Below are 15,149 nucleotides of genomic sequence, written 5' to 3'. Positions count from 1 at the left end.
AATGGCATGAAAGGCAGTCTAGATGAAAATTTCTACCTACTAAGTCAAAATTAAAGAAGAACTATGAAATCAGTGAAATAAATTTATCATCAAAGTAATAAATTGATTTGTTTAAAAACAAATTCAAGGCAAATTTAATTAAACAGAACTAAAGCAAAAAGAACAAATATCCAAAAATTTATGTTAGTCAAAACCATTTGTCCAGTGTGTCAACAAATAGTCTAATCTCTATTTTCCATATCTGTTTTAAATTTAAATAGACAGCAAACATTAAGAGAGTATCTCTGATGAACCACCCAGTTGTCATGTTTTCTTCTTTATCCTCAGAACTATTTTGAGAAAAGTTTATAGATACAACTAATGTTTAAATATGAAGTCACAGTTTAAGTAGAAAAAACTATTGCTACTATTTTTTATTACTTGTGTTTCAGTAAAATGAACATAATCAAAGCTATATTGTAGTATAATTTGTAGCACTTGAATTTTTATCAAATAACTTACTTTATATCACACTGACAATAAATGGTAGAAATTCAAGTCTAGTCACTCTTTACTCAATATCAGGGAAATGTTATTCCCAAAGCATGTATTGCAGAACACCATATTCATTAATGTTCACAGAAAATAAGTTCAACAGTCAAATTAATATAAAAATGTTCTATACTTATTTCTTATTAAAACTCTCAAAGCATAGTGGTATACATTCCTATAAGTCTTGAAGTAAAGATAGATTCCCTTAAAAATTATTTAACCAAGTGTTTCCAAAAGTACTAAATATTAGAACCTTGTATTTTATGTATTTTGGATTATGTGATAAAACCAAAAATAAAATTAATTTAATGATGTAATTTTCCCTGTATAAATATCTAGATCCATATGTGATCTAATGTGCTGAAACCATATGCATTGTCCTTGAAATTAGATTTAAGACTTTTTGATTGCTGGGGTTAAAATGTATTTTAAAGTTTTTTACTTAATCATATTTGGAAAAAATCTGATATGGACTAATTTAAACCATTGGATAATAAATGGTGCAGGAAATCAGAGGATGAAATGGTAAATATCTGTTGGAGTAAAAAAGAACCACTTCCTGCAACAAGTGAGTTTTAACAAGTAATATTAGCACAGAAAATGTTTACACTTGTTTTATTCTATATTCCAGACACTTCTAATTCTCATTTTATAATTTTATGGATAATATTAATTTTATTAGATGATCTCTTATACATGCACATATATATATGTTTATACTTGTTTTATTCTATATTCCATACACTTCTAATTCTCATTTTCCAATTTTATGGATAATATTAATTTTATTAGATGATCTCATACATGCACAAATACTGCTCATTTGTTGTTTTAATTGTTTAATATGAGTCATGTGTATTTTTTGTCTAAGTTGAAAAATATGTGATTGAAAATAATTTTTCTAGATGTCTCAAGGGTTTACCTATTAAATATTGAGGTTTTTGTTCTCTGTTAAGGAATTCTCTTCCTTAAAACATGAGGTTCTTGCCTTGTGTTCTGGAATCTGACATACACCATTATCTAGGATCCCTCTGCTGAAATTTCTGTTAAACAAACCTTCACATTAAGGCTCTTAATGGGTATTTAATTTTCCAGCAGTTCGTATGTGGTGCATAATGCTAGTTTATATAACTTGGTAAGACATTGATTCCAATAAAGTTTTATATCAGGCTAATTTTCATATTTGAAAGGATTGAATAAACTGTGGATTTTTTTTAACCAAAACTCTGAAATTTTCTTAAAAATGCTAGCAGATGGAATTCACATGTTCATGCCTTACATTTGCTTCTTTTCCTTTCTTTTCTTTTCTTTTTTTTTAGGGCTGCACCTGCTGTATATGGAAGTTCCCAGGCTAGGGGTCAAATTTGAGCTACAGCTGCCAGCCTACACCACAGCCACAGCAATGACAGATCCAAGCTACATCTGCAACCCTATGCTGGAGCTCATCACAATGCTAGATCCTTAACCCACTGAGTGAGACCATGGATCAAACTCGCATCCTTTAGGATAATAGGGTCTTAACTTGCTGAACCAAAACAAGAACTCTGATCTTTGTTTATATTCCTTTTCCTCTCATTCTCTGTAGATCCATCAGAGAGGAGCCACATAGATGGCTGACAGAAATGTCTGGTATAACTGAATTCATCCTCCTGTGGCTGAACAATGACCCTGAACTGAATGTAATCCTATTTTTGCTGTTTCTACTGATCTATTTCATTGCTGTGGTGGGCAATGTTAGTCATCCTGGTCAGCGCCCAGCTCCATTCTCTCAAATACTTTTTCCTTAGCTAGTTGGATTTCTTGGATTTCTGCTACTCCTCAGTCTTTACTCCTAAAATGTTGCTAAATTAGCTAACAAGACAGAAAGTCATCTCTTACAGAGGTTGCTTCCTTCAGGATTCCTTTGTTAGCTTGTTCCTGACCACAGAACACTTCCTCCTGGCTGTGATGGCCTGTGATCTCTATGTTGCCATTTGCTGCCCACCTCACTACAAAGGTCTCATGACCACCACATCCTTCATCTACCTGGTGACAGCTTCCTACCTACTAGGTTGTACCCACTCACTCACCCACCTGACTGGCTTGCTTGGTCTGTCTTTCTGTGGCCCCAATGTCATTAACTGTTATTTCTGTGATATCCCTTTGCTCTTTCAACTCTCCTGTTCTGACACCCAGTGCAATGAGGCTTTATTCACTGTCCTATCTAGAACCACCTCAGTGGCTACCTTTCTGATAGTGGTTAGTTCCTACCAGGGAATCCTTCTCACTGTTCTGAAGATATAGTCTCTGAGGGCAGATACAAAGCCTTCTCCACATGTGCCTCCTGCCTCACAGTTGTGACTCTCTTTTATGGATGAGTAATATTTAGTTACCTGGGGACCAGCTTAAGCTACCCGCAGAATACAGCCAAAATCCTGTCTGTGTTCTATACCCTTTTGCTGCCAATGTTAAATCTTCTGACATACAGTGTGAGAAACACAGAGGCCAGAGAAGCAATGAAAAGAATCATGATGAGAAAACTATTTGCTCAGTGTCCATGAATTTTCAAGCACAAATATCTAAGTAATATTGATTGTTGCTACAAGGCAGGTACATGATTAAATACCTGTGGGAGTTGTTGGAAGAAAAGAAGGATAGTATTTTAAAGTAGTATATGTGCAAAGATATATTTCTTATTGGCTTTTGGAAACATGTGCCCATATGTCATATATATCATATTGTATCTTTTGTGTGCATATATTTATATTCATATGCAAGATATACTGTAAGAGAGAAAAAACTTTTTTTCTACACCCTTATATTTTCTACACTTGATCTTAGCCAAAAGGCCGAGAAGCGATTATATTTTCTGATTAAGGGTATGTAAATTAAACTGACAAAAGTTTGATTAACAAGAGGATAGAAAAAGTGTATTTATATGTATATAAGAGGGCACCAAAAAAAGTGGCTTGCTCAAGAATTATAGATAAAGTTTATATAACTAACTTAATGTAAGAAAAGGTGAGGGAGGCATGGCTTCCATGGGAAAAATAAATGAGCTTCTAAGGGAAAAAGTGGGAGATAAGAAATTCTGTGATATCATTTGTTTCTGATAGTGCAGGTGGACCTTTATGTTTTCTTCCTGGTGGAAAAAAACAGCCCCAAAGAGTAAGGATTTATAGCAGCCTCACTCTCATAGATTATGCCTTCAGTCAGATAAAGGAAGCTCTGAGAAACCCTCCCTTTGCTTTGCTTGCATCCCATGTGTCTCCTGTAAACAAGAACTTTGTACCACTGTATAATTTGGATTCCTTCAATTCCCAAAATACTATGTTGACCCTCTAATAACATTTTTTTTTTGCTTTTTAGGGCCACATACATGGCAAATGGAAGTTCCAAAGCTAGGGGTGGATTGGAACTACAGCTGCAAGCCCATGCCACAGTCAGAGCAATGCTGAATCCCCTACCCACTGAGCAAGGCTAGGAATCAAACTCACATCCTCGTGGATACTAGTCAGGTTCATTTCCACTGCATCACAATGGGAACTCCCTCTAGTAACTTCTTATGTAATAAATTGGCAGCATCTTCTACAGATTGATTAGTTACAAATGTGATTTTTAGTTTTGATGGAACCTAGAATGAGTAGGTGATACACAAACATACAGAAACACACACACACACAAACTCAAAGAGAATCAGTTACAGAGGGTGAACTCAATCTTCCTTCTTTACAGCTATGGAAGAGTTAACACATTTTATAGCTGAGGAAGCAAAGGATCAGAGCAGTTAAAAACTTCACCAAGATCCAAAAAAAACCCACAAGATTTAAGATGTAGAATTCAAACATACACATGTTTATATACTTGTACACAGGAATTCTACAATTTTACATAAATAAATAGAATTTTCTGTATGTATTTTATATTCCGTATCAGACTAGAACTGTTAACATTTGAATAGTTAACTTTAAACAATATTTCCAGAGTCATCAAGAATTTTTTTTTACAGCAACTCAATTTCTGGAGATAAAGAGAAATACAAAAATAACAATGCAGATATTCTATTATATCAGAGTATATTGGGATTCTCTAAAAATCCACCTTTAGGAAATGTCTATAAAACAGTATAACCATTTGAAAATACTGATTTTTTAAAACAAAATGGCTCTTAGAACCTCATATTGCTTATGTTCATCATGGCATTGCTTATTGTTCTACTTAGACTTTTATCAGCAATTCAGTCCACTACCATTGTCATCACCATAGTTGATAAAAAAGGAAATATTATCTTTGCTGGTGACACTTTTGCAATATGTAGTGAACAAAAGTTTTGAGTTTATGTAAAAGATATTTATTATCTATCAAATGGAATAATAATCACCTCATAACAATAAATCTTATCTGTTAAGATATGTCTATGGACTTTAGTCCCCTTATTTCTTGACAATTATGTTCATGTAAATATGTAACAAAATATGATAAAGCAAATTTTATTTCTTTGTTCCTATAATGTCCATATTTTCTTCCAGTATAATTTCAATGTCAAATATTTTGATTTAATATCAAAATAATAGCCATGGATTGTCAAAAACAATAATCAATGGTATTATTATAACCAATTTTCAAAAGTAAAACTATCTTTTAGTAAGGGAATCCTTAGGACATGGTAAGTAGCTTTCTTAATTATATCTCATAATCACAAAATAAAATTTAAATCTACATTAGGCCCAAGAAAGTATCCACATCCTGGGTTATATACTTTGGGTTTTAATGTTTACAAAGTAGTTTATAGCATAATAACAAAGTATATATATATTACCTGTTAATTTTTTAATTGTTTTCATTTTGATAGATTTCTAATAATGGATTTCTGTGGTAAAACACTTGTAAAATTTTTATTTTGATATTATATGAATATACTTCTCTAAAGATCTGTAACAAAACCTAATGCTTTCATCAATGTAATTACATTTATTTAAAAGCTTGGTTATTATACCCTAATATACATAAATATATAATGAATGTACTGCATAATAGAATCTCAGTAATAAGGGGAAAATCAAAATCAATAATATGAAAATTAATGAAGATACAATGAGTGATTATGTTTTTTCTCAAATTATCAATTATTTCATGAGAAACATTTCTAGAACATAGTGTATCTCAGTTTTTCCACTAAAAAATGGACTTGAGAACATTGTCATTGGACCAAAATAAAGAACAGAAGCATCTGATATAAAATGCAAGGGGTGGAATTGAAGGAAATGAGCACTCTGAAATACTATGAAATTACAGATAGAAGTATTGTTTAGGAATACCATCAAAACTATGAGACATTGAGATATATTTAAATATTTATTACTCAAGTTATAAATTGATAAGATGAATTTTCCCAATAACTTTAGACTAAAATATAAAGTCACAAAAATTATCTTCTCAGATCTAACAAGACCTGTTTAATAAATTGGTTAATAACATGGATGGAACTAGAGACTCTGATACTAAGTGAAGTAAATCAGAAAGAGAAAGAAATACCATATGATATCACTTATATCTGGAATCTAATATATGGCACAAATGAAGCTTTCCACAGAAAATAAACTCATGGACTTGGAAAACAGACTTGTGGTTGCTAAGAGGAAGGGGGATGGACTTGGATGGACTGGGAATCTGGGGTTAATAGAAGCAACTATTGCTTTTGGAATGGATAAGCAATGAGATCCTGTTGTATAGCAGTAGGAACTATATTTAGTCACTTATGATGGAGAATGATGGAGAATAATGTGAAAAAAAGAACGTATATATGTATGTATGACTGGGTCTCTTTGCTGTACTGTAGAAAATTGACAGTACACTTTAAACCATCTCTAATGGAAAAAATAAAAATCATTTAAAATAAATAAATGAATTTGTTAATAAATTAGTTGATTATTTCAAAAGTTTGTTTAATTACATGTACTAATATTTTTGATATTAAAGAGTAAGTTGGTGTTTGAAATAATTTTCAAAATAAGAGTTTTTCCATTTAGTACAGCAAAACAAATAAAAAGCATCCACTTATTAGAATCAGATATTCAAAACTGTTTAAAATGATCATCATATAAACAGTACACAAAATATGAGAAGTAATTCTCCTGCATAGTAATGAAATAAATACAGAATAAGATAACTTTTGATGTACTAGGCTTTTAAAATATGGTGCTTAATAAGATGTAAATGATCATTATAGGTAAGTTATAATGAACCCGATGGTCAGGGAATATGCTCATGAAAATTAAAATTTGCCAAACTTTTCTAGAATGCCTCACAATAATAAGTATTAAAATGTTGCAAGTTTTGGCCAGAAAATATTATGCTTGTTACTTACTAAAGGAAACAAATTAATGTGTATTATGCATTACTTCAAAAAAAGAAAAAGAAAATTATGAGTAGTGTGAAAGTCAAACAGAGGAGGAAATAATTGAATAGATATGGGTGTCCAAATATAATAGATTATCATCAAGCTATTTACATTAAGGACATGTGACAAATATTGATTGAATGACTAGTATAATCTCAATGTCATGCAAGATATTTTATATGAATTATTTAACTTCATCTTCACAAACACATGATTCAAGTATTACAATTGTCACTTTGCAGACAAAGACACTTAGAATCAAAGAGATTAAGAAATATTCACATGGCCACAAAGCTAGTAAATTTCTGAACACAAATTCAGAATTACATTTCTTAAATCTAAATATTTTCAAATATCTCATAGTTTTCAATTGAGAAGTTAAAATAACAAAAGCTAGAAAAATTAAAGTATAGAAATATTAAGTATTTATATATTCTTAACAGAAAAATATAACTACACCTGTGAAAATTGAATGTATTGTCCACATCCTGGTTTCTGAATACCATCCTCTCATCAAAGATAGCAGAGATCCTTGGAGGAGTGGTTGCTTCTAGAGCTGAATCTGGGAAAATAAAAGATACACCTGGAGCATATTGTACTACCAGGATGCAGGAAGTGAAAATAGAATGAAGAAAAACAGACAAAAGCTTGTCCAAAAAGCAAAGCATGCAGGAGCTAATTCAACCATGCTTCCACTGGCAAAGCTAGATGGATTTGAATAAGAAACTAAGTGATTTTGTATTGGATACTAATCCCAAAAACAAAATAATGATCATTGATTGTATATTGGTATAAATAAATCAGAAAGAATAATTTCAATTAAAATATGTTGAAAGTATAAAGGAAATGGCAATTTACTGTGAAAACATCACCATAGAAATTATTGATAGATGCCAAAAAGTATAAATAAAAAGTTTTTGTAGTCTAAATTTTCTTCCATATATGTAATTTATATATATGTATGTTATATATAAATATATATAATTTTATATATGTATGTTATATATATAATTTTTATATATGTTATATATAATATATATAATTTATATATGTGTATGTTATATATATACATATGTATGTGTGCTATGTATATAAGTGTATATATATGTTATATATAAATATATGTGTATATTATATATATATAAATATGTATGTATGTTATATATATAAATATGTGTGTATGTGTATGACAATGTAAAGAATCATAATCCTGCAGCAAAAATGTCTGGCATACCCTATATTAACTAAATGACCAAGTTTAATATCACCAGTAGTTTCATTTATCAACATCATGTATCCTCTTTTTATATAAAAAGGGCATACATATCACAGTGCTGATACTTTTTACCATAATGAATAACTCCAAGTTAATCATGAGAAAACACCAGGCCAACTTAAATTGAGAGACATTCTGCAAAATATTTGACCGGAAATCTTACACAGTATCACAGTCATGAAAGAAATTGAAAGAAAATGGGACAGTCACAAATTGCAGAAGAATGAGGAGATGGGACCCTAAATGAAGCATGGTATTCTAGATTGGATATTGGGGAAAGAAGAAAAGGAGTTTATGGGAATAACTAGTGAAAATGAGTAAAATCTGCAATTTAGTTAATATTATTGTAGCAATGTGAATTAATTTATGTTAATAATTATGCTAGAATCATGTAGGATGTTAGCATCTATGAAACTGGCTACAGTGCCTATGGAAACTATAAGTCTGAAAATATCTAAATGAAAAGTTATGTATAAATGATTAACAACTACAACTCAAAATATGTTTATAAGCCATATGTATTGAATTGAGCAAGGATTTATTACATGTTCATTGAACCTACAGCATGGTGAGCCATAGCCCCTCTATCAGTAGTTATGTATTGGTAGCCACAATACAACAAATATCAGAGTATTGGGAAAACTGAGACAAATTTTGACTCTTGAAAGAGGCAATCAACTGTAAGTAATGTGTAACTAGAGACACTTTTATTCTCATCTCTGCAGTCCCCCACAAAGCACACTATCATTTTAAAGCTGCTTAATAAAAGCATGTTGAAAGAATAAGTAAGATTGGCAATCCCTGGTGGCCTTGCAGTTAAGGATCCCCCCTTGTTACTTCTGTGGCATGGGTTGAATCCCTGGCCTGGGAAATTCCACATGCCTCATGTGCTCCCCCTCAAAAAAAGAATAAGATAATTGATGGGAATTTGAGATTACAGGTATACAACCCAATTCTTTCAAAGTTTTAATTTTTTCAAGACATAGTATAGGGGGAAAATGTAATAACATTTTTTAAACTAATATGTGAATATGTTGATCACCATTTAAGTGATATGGCCTTTCTCTAATAGATATGATTCCTCTTTTAAATCTCTATTGTGAAATATATTTTTCTCCCCCAATGATGATTCTGTCTTGTTTCATCATTGTAAATAAAATCCTTTCTAAAGATGAGTAAAATAAGAGAATATAATGATAATGGTAGAAAAGTAACTTAATTAGACTTAATTAGATTGTACGACAAGTCTAAGCTAGTATTTGGAAATAGTCCATGGATATGAGGCATTTTGAAAATTTTACTTTTGTGGATCAGTCTCAAACTGATCAACCCGAAATCCCTATAGGGGTGTGGCCTAGGAAGTTGCATAAAAAATAAACAAAAAACAAATCAAATAATAATGTAATTAAAGTTTTCAGATCAGCTGAACATGAAAGAGAGCATGAGCTTTATAGTTAGGATTTTTAAATTTCCTAGATAATATACTTATCCTCAGCCATTACTTTGTACATGTAACATTAAACACAGTCAAATAAAAATCACTGAATACTTGCATTAAAAATAAATACATATGTGATTTATTGACATAGGTGGTAACATAATTTCAATGCATATTAACACAATTAAATCAGATAGGAAATCTCACTTCTCTTTGCTAGGAGAGTATATCTTGACAGCCAGGAAGGGGCAGTGTTTATCTGATATCCTCTAATACCATGTATCTTATTTATATTTCATAATATTTTAGAAAAGGTGTTATATGTGTATGTATATTGGTATATCACATATAAAATATCAAAATTAATATAAATTTTAAAAACAATATTAATTTCAGATTTTAGTATATCTATGGATATTTACCCTGAAATACGCAAAAGTAAGGAATATTTATTTCCAAACATTTCCATTGGAGATGTATCACAGGCAAATTAAAAATAAACCTTGGGGTACAATTAAAATACAAATCTCAAGAGATAAAATATGCTAACTGACCAATTCCGTTATGATTTAATTTTATGAGTTTAAGAAGAGATGCTTGTATAAAAAGACTGCTTCATTCTAGATTGCAGAAGACAATCCTTTGTTATGGGACTGTTTTAGAAATACACTAGGAACAAAGGAATCCTGAATATTCACTCATGGAAGCACAATGATGCATGCATCAAGGTCAAGGATTCTACCTTAGTCATGTTGATATGTTTCTTTGGTATTTGGAAAGTTGTGTGCATACTGACATTCAAAAACACATTAGTTTAGTTGAAACCTCTATTTCCAGAATTCTTACAAAAATGGCATAGTAATTAACAGATTTTTTTCACATGATTTTTCTTTACGGTTAAGATATGGCGAAATAAGTATACATAGACTTATACGTTATCCATATCATTTTAAATCCTTGGAGTCAACTGGATAAGCCTTCTCATATAATCCTACATCACAAACCTCCTATAAAAACAATCAGCTTTCAGTCTTGGGAGTAAGTAGCTAAACATGATTCATGTGAAAGGATCTGTGTGTGCACATGTACATATTTGGTTTTAAATTTTTAATTTTCTTCTCTAATATATAAGTGTCTGACTCCTGCAAACTTCATTTTATAGTGTACTATACTAAGTTATGAACCATTATTAAGTGGAAACTTGAAACATAACTATGCATTATTTTAGGGATGTATTGAGGCTACTATCTTATCAATCATTTCCCTTGTTAGGTCTACATGCATCTTTTTTTTTTTCCTTCTAAGCAGAGTCTAATTGATATTGGTTACTCTCAAGATTTTTCATCATCATCATGGAGATCTATTAAACTGATTATATTTCCCTTTCTTTTTATTCCAAGGATTTTCATTCATGCATTATAACTGCATTGCTCAACTTTTTTTGTAATTTTCTGTAACATCATGACCATAGAACTTATATTTACCCTAGGTCTAATTATATGTATTATACTTATTTTCAGCTTGTGTTGAATATGCATTCTTCTGTAGATAATTCCAAGATTTTATAATTTTATTGATAAAATTATGTATCTAACTCATTTTTATGCTTTAATGTTTCCTTGCTCATCTCTCTCTAAGAGCAAAAACATGTATACTTTTATTACTCATCATAAGTAGAAATAGAGTTTATTTGTATGAAGTTATGGTTAAATTTCCATGTCTATTTTTCAATATTCTCTTCATACTTATCCCTGGTGTAACTTCCATCATTCTCTCTTCTAGATGTTCTTTCTATACTTACCCTCTAGAACCTGTAATACACATCTGTCCAGAATGGGCCATTTATGTATTTGCATTTTCTCCATTCTTTCCTTCTCCCCAGCCTCTTGCACTTGACCAGGCCAAATGATCAACACAGCAATGTTTGAAACAATGTCCCCAAAGTGATCATAGTGTGTAAAATGACCCAGATATTTTCTTTGTTTCATTATGTTGAAAAAAAAGAAGACAATCAGTTTAAAATGTTTGATTCTTCAGGCTTCAAAATAAAAACACTGTTTTTTCAATCTATTTAAACTATAGTGCCCTTGAAATATACATTTTAACATTTGTGTTCTCAAGCTTGTGTTCTATTTCACAACTTTGAGACATCTTTTCTATCAAAATAAAGAAAAAAATAAAACTAGGCAGAAGTTCCCAGGCCAGGGATCCAGGGATCAGACTCACACCCCAGCAGCAACCAAAGTCACTGCAGTGACAATGCTGCATACTTAACCAGCTACAACACAGTAGGACTCCTTAATTTTTTTACTTCAAGAAGGATTGTAAAAATTCCTAAAGAACCAAATTACTTAATAAAGTAAAATGAAAATGACTTGATAGGAGTTCCCGTTGTGGCGCAGGGGTTGACGAATCCGACTAGGAACCATGAGGTTGTGGGTTCGGTCCCTGCCCTTGCTCAGTGGGTTAACGATCAGGCGTTGCTGTGAGCTGTGGTGTAGGTTGCAGACGCGGCTCGGATCCCGCGTTGCTGTGGCTCTGGCGTAGGCTGGTGGCTACAGCTCCGATTCAACCCCTAGCCTGGGAACCTCCATATGCCACGGGAGCGGCCCAAGAAATAGCAACAACAACAGCAATAACAACAACAAAAAGACAAAAAAAAAAAAAAAGAAAATGACTTGATAGCAGGCAGAGTCAGACTCACTCTCGTGGCCCCATACAAAGATTGGGGGTCAGTTCAGAAATGAATTACATATATTATCTGAATTGGAAAAAGTACTGTAAAGTAAGTTAAGATTTTTACATAGGATATTTGCATTTCAAAATACAGGAAAGGGAAATGGACTGAGAATCTAAAATATCTAAAAAAAATAAGAAAGAAAAATACATTTTAGATAAAATATAGAAACATTGGTATTACAAAACATGAATATATTAGAGAAAAAAATAACATTTTATATTCACTCAGTATAACAAATTCTTCTAAAAAGACAAAGATTATCAAATTAGGTCAAAAACAATCTCCAGTATGTTATATTTTTCACACAATTTTTACCAAAATTAAGTGAAGAAAAACATTAGGATAGAGTAACTAATTTTATAGAACAGTTTTTAACTATTCCATTTGCTTGATTCTCACTCTTCCAGATATGTTATTTTCATATTTTCTACTTTGCTTCGTTCAGTGTGACCATATCACTGAAAATTCTGAAGAAATTTCCTTGAGAAAAACTTTTTAAAAATTTTATGGCCAGACCCATGGCATAAGGAAGTTCAAATAGGAGCCACAGATACAGCAAAGCTGGATACTGTAACACATTGCACTGTGCCAGGAATCCAACATGCACTTCTGCAGTGACCAGAGCCACTGCATGCTGGCCTAGGTTTCTTAATGAACTGCATCAGGGTAGGAACCCCAAAATTTGTTTTTAAGAGAAGAGGTCCACTTGTCTCCATGCATCCCCTGCTCTTTGTTTTTCTCCAAAACACTCATCACCATAGACACACAGATATTTTATTATTGTTTCTTCTGCCACCCTGCCCTCAACATAAAATAACACTCTTACTACCTAGTACTCTCTGCCCCTCAGATTGCTTAGCCCATCCACTGCACAGGGCCTCTGCACTAATGTTCCCCTCTCTGAACCTCTCCTCTGCATGACTAACTCTTTCCTTTTTCAAAACTTTGCTCACATTCCAGCTTTTTATTTAAGCTTACCTGGACCATAAATTTCTGATGGCTTCCTCATGCCCCTATCCCAGAACCTCTCCCTCTAAGCTGTTTCACACTTTCTTTTTATCTTTTTTTTTTTTGTCTTTTTACCATTTCTAGGGCTGCTCCCATGGCATATGGAGGTTCCAGGGCTAGGGGTCTAATCAGAGCTGTTGCCACTGGCCTATGCCAGAGCCACAGCAATGTGGGATCCAAGCTGCATCTGTGACCTACACCACAGCTCACAGCAATGCCAGACCATTAACCCACCGAACAACGCCAGGGATCAAACCCACAACCTCATTGTTTCTAGTCAGATTCATTAACCACTGAGCCAAGATGGGAACTCATGATTTTTACCTGCTAACATGTTATATTACTAATTTTTTTGCATTTTTTCCTATTTTGCAACGATGAATTTATAATCTATAATACTATAACTGATAAGGCCAAACATGCATATCAACATTTGACTCTTTCTTTCCCAGCATCTGTGAGTCAATTATACTAGTTGATTAATCCATACATTTAAATCCATGAATTTCAATTTACTAACCCATAAGTTAATTGATAAATTGATTAACCCATAAATTTCAATAAATTTGCCAACTTTAACTTAAAGGAGTCATATTCATTTTCTGGCTACAATGCAGTACAATATAAAATTGATACTTGAAGAATAAAATTAGGGAGTTCCTGTCATGGCTCAGTGGTAACAAACCTGACTAGCATTCATGAGACACAGGTTTGATCCTTGGAATCACTCAGTGATGGCATAGGCTGGTGGCTACAGCTCTTACTTGATCCCTAGCCTGGGAACTTCCATATGCTGCTGGTTTGGCCCTAAAAAGACTATATATACTTATTTTAGATTGAACCCAATTTTTTTAAAAATCTTGAATTATTCTTAAACAATAGAAAATTTAAAATTTTAACTTTAGATTATCTATGGAATATGCCACAATAAGAATAATATCACTATATATGTCAAATTTAAAGCAACACTCAGATAAATAATGCATATATTAAATTCCTATATTATCAAACATTTAACAAAATGTAAATATAACAAACAGATATTACTAGGTGATAGAGAAAAAACAATGAATTCAACCTGAAGGGGAAAAGCATCACTATGCCAAAGTATGCTTCTTTTGCATAAGGATTGCCTTGAGCTGGTTATTTTTAAGAAACAGCAGACACAGGAGATATTCTGAAAACTGAGTAGAAGTTACCCTTTTGTAAGAGGAATTTACATTTAAAATGGAAACCTTCATTTGTAAAGATGTATCTTTCTTGTACCAAGAAGAGGAAGATAACTAAATATCTAGAATCTTATCAGTGAAGAAGGCTTGGACTTGAACCTGCATTGGCATACCATTGTTTACTATGTTTTTTCTGCCTCCCACCCCACCTTCCCCCATCATACTTTGTCTTTAGCCTGATATGCTATTTAAGTCAGTGCCTTGGGCCATTTGAAGGAGTCACTCAGTTTTTCTGGTATCACCCATGTATACAGGGGATATAAATGCTATAATATTTCTGCTTATTTTTCTCCTATTAATTTTTCCTTCACTACAGTGGGTGGGTCCTCAGTCAAAAAAACAAGAAGAATACAGGTAAAATTGTTTGTCATTCTCCATAATCCCAGTAAAGTCAGGGAAGAATGATAAAATTTAGATAACAATTAATGGATTTGAAGGGAAAAAGTAGTATTTATGTAAAAAAGAAAAAAGTCTTTCATAAGTTAAAGAAGGAAAAAAGAAAGTAACTAGAATAAAACAAGAAAGAAAACATATATATATATATATAT

At 32.1% G+C, this 15,149-nt stretch overlaps 1 pseudogene; it reads right to left on the bottom strand.

Annotated features, from left to right (window-relative positions):
* Nucleotides 1-3,256: 3,256 nt before the first annotated feature.
* LOC125110444 (uncharacterized) lies at nt 3,257-3,371 on the bottom strand (annotated as a pseudogene).
* Between the last annotated feature and the right edge of the window lie 11,778 nt (nt 3,372-15,149).

The sequence above is a fragment of the Phacochoerus africanus genome, chromosome 10 (genome assembly GCF_016906955.1).
Source record: "Phacochoerus africanus isolate WHEZ1 chromosome 10, ROS_Pafr_v1, whole genome shotgun sequence".
Lineage (NCBI taxonomy): Eukaryota > Metazoa > Chordata > Mammalia > Artiodactyla > Suidae > Phacochoerus > Phacochoerus africanus.
This window is presented reverse-complemented; position numbering and strand designations above follow the sequence as displayed.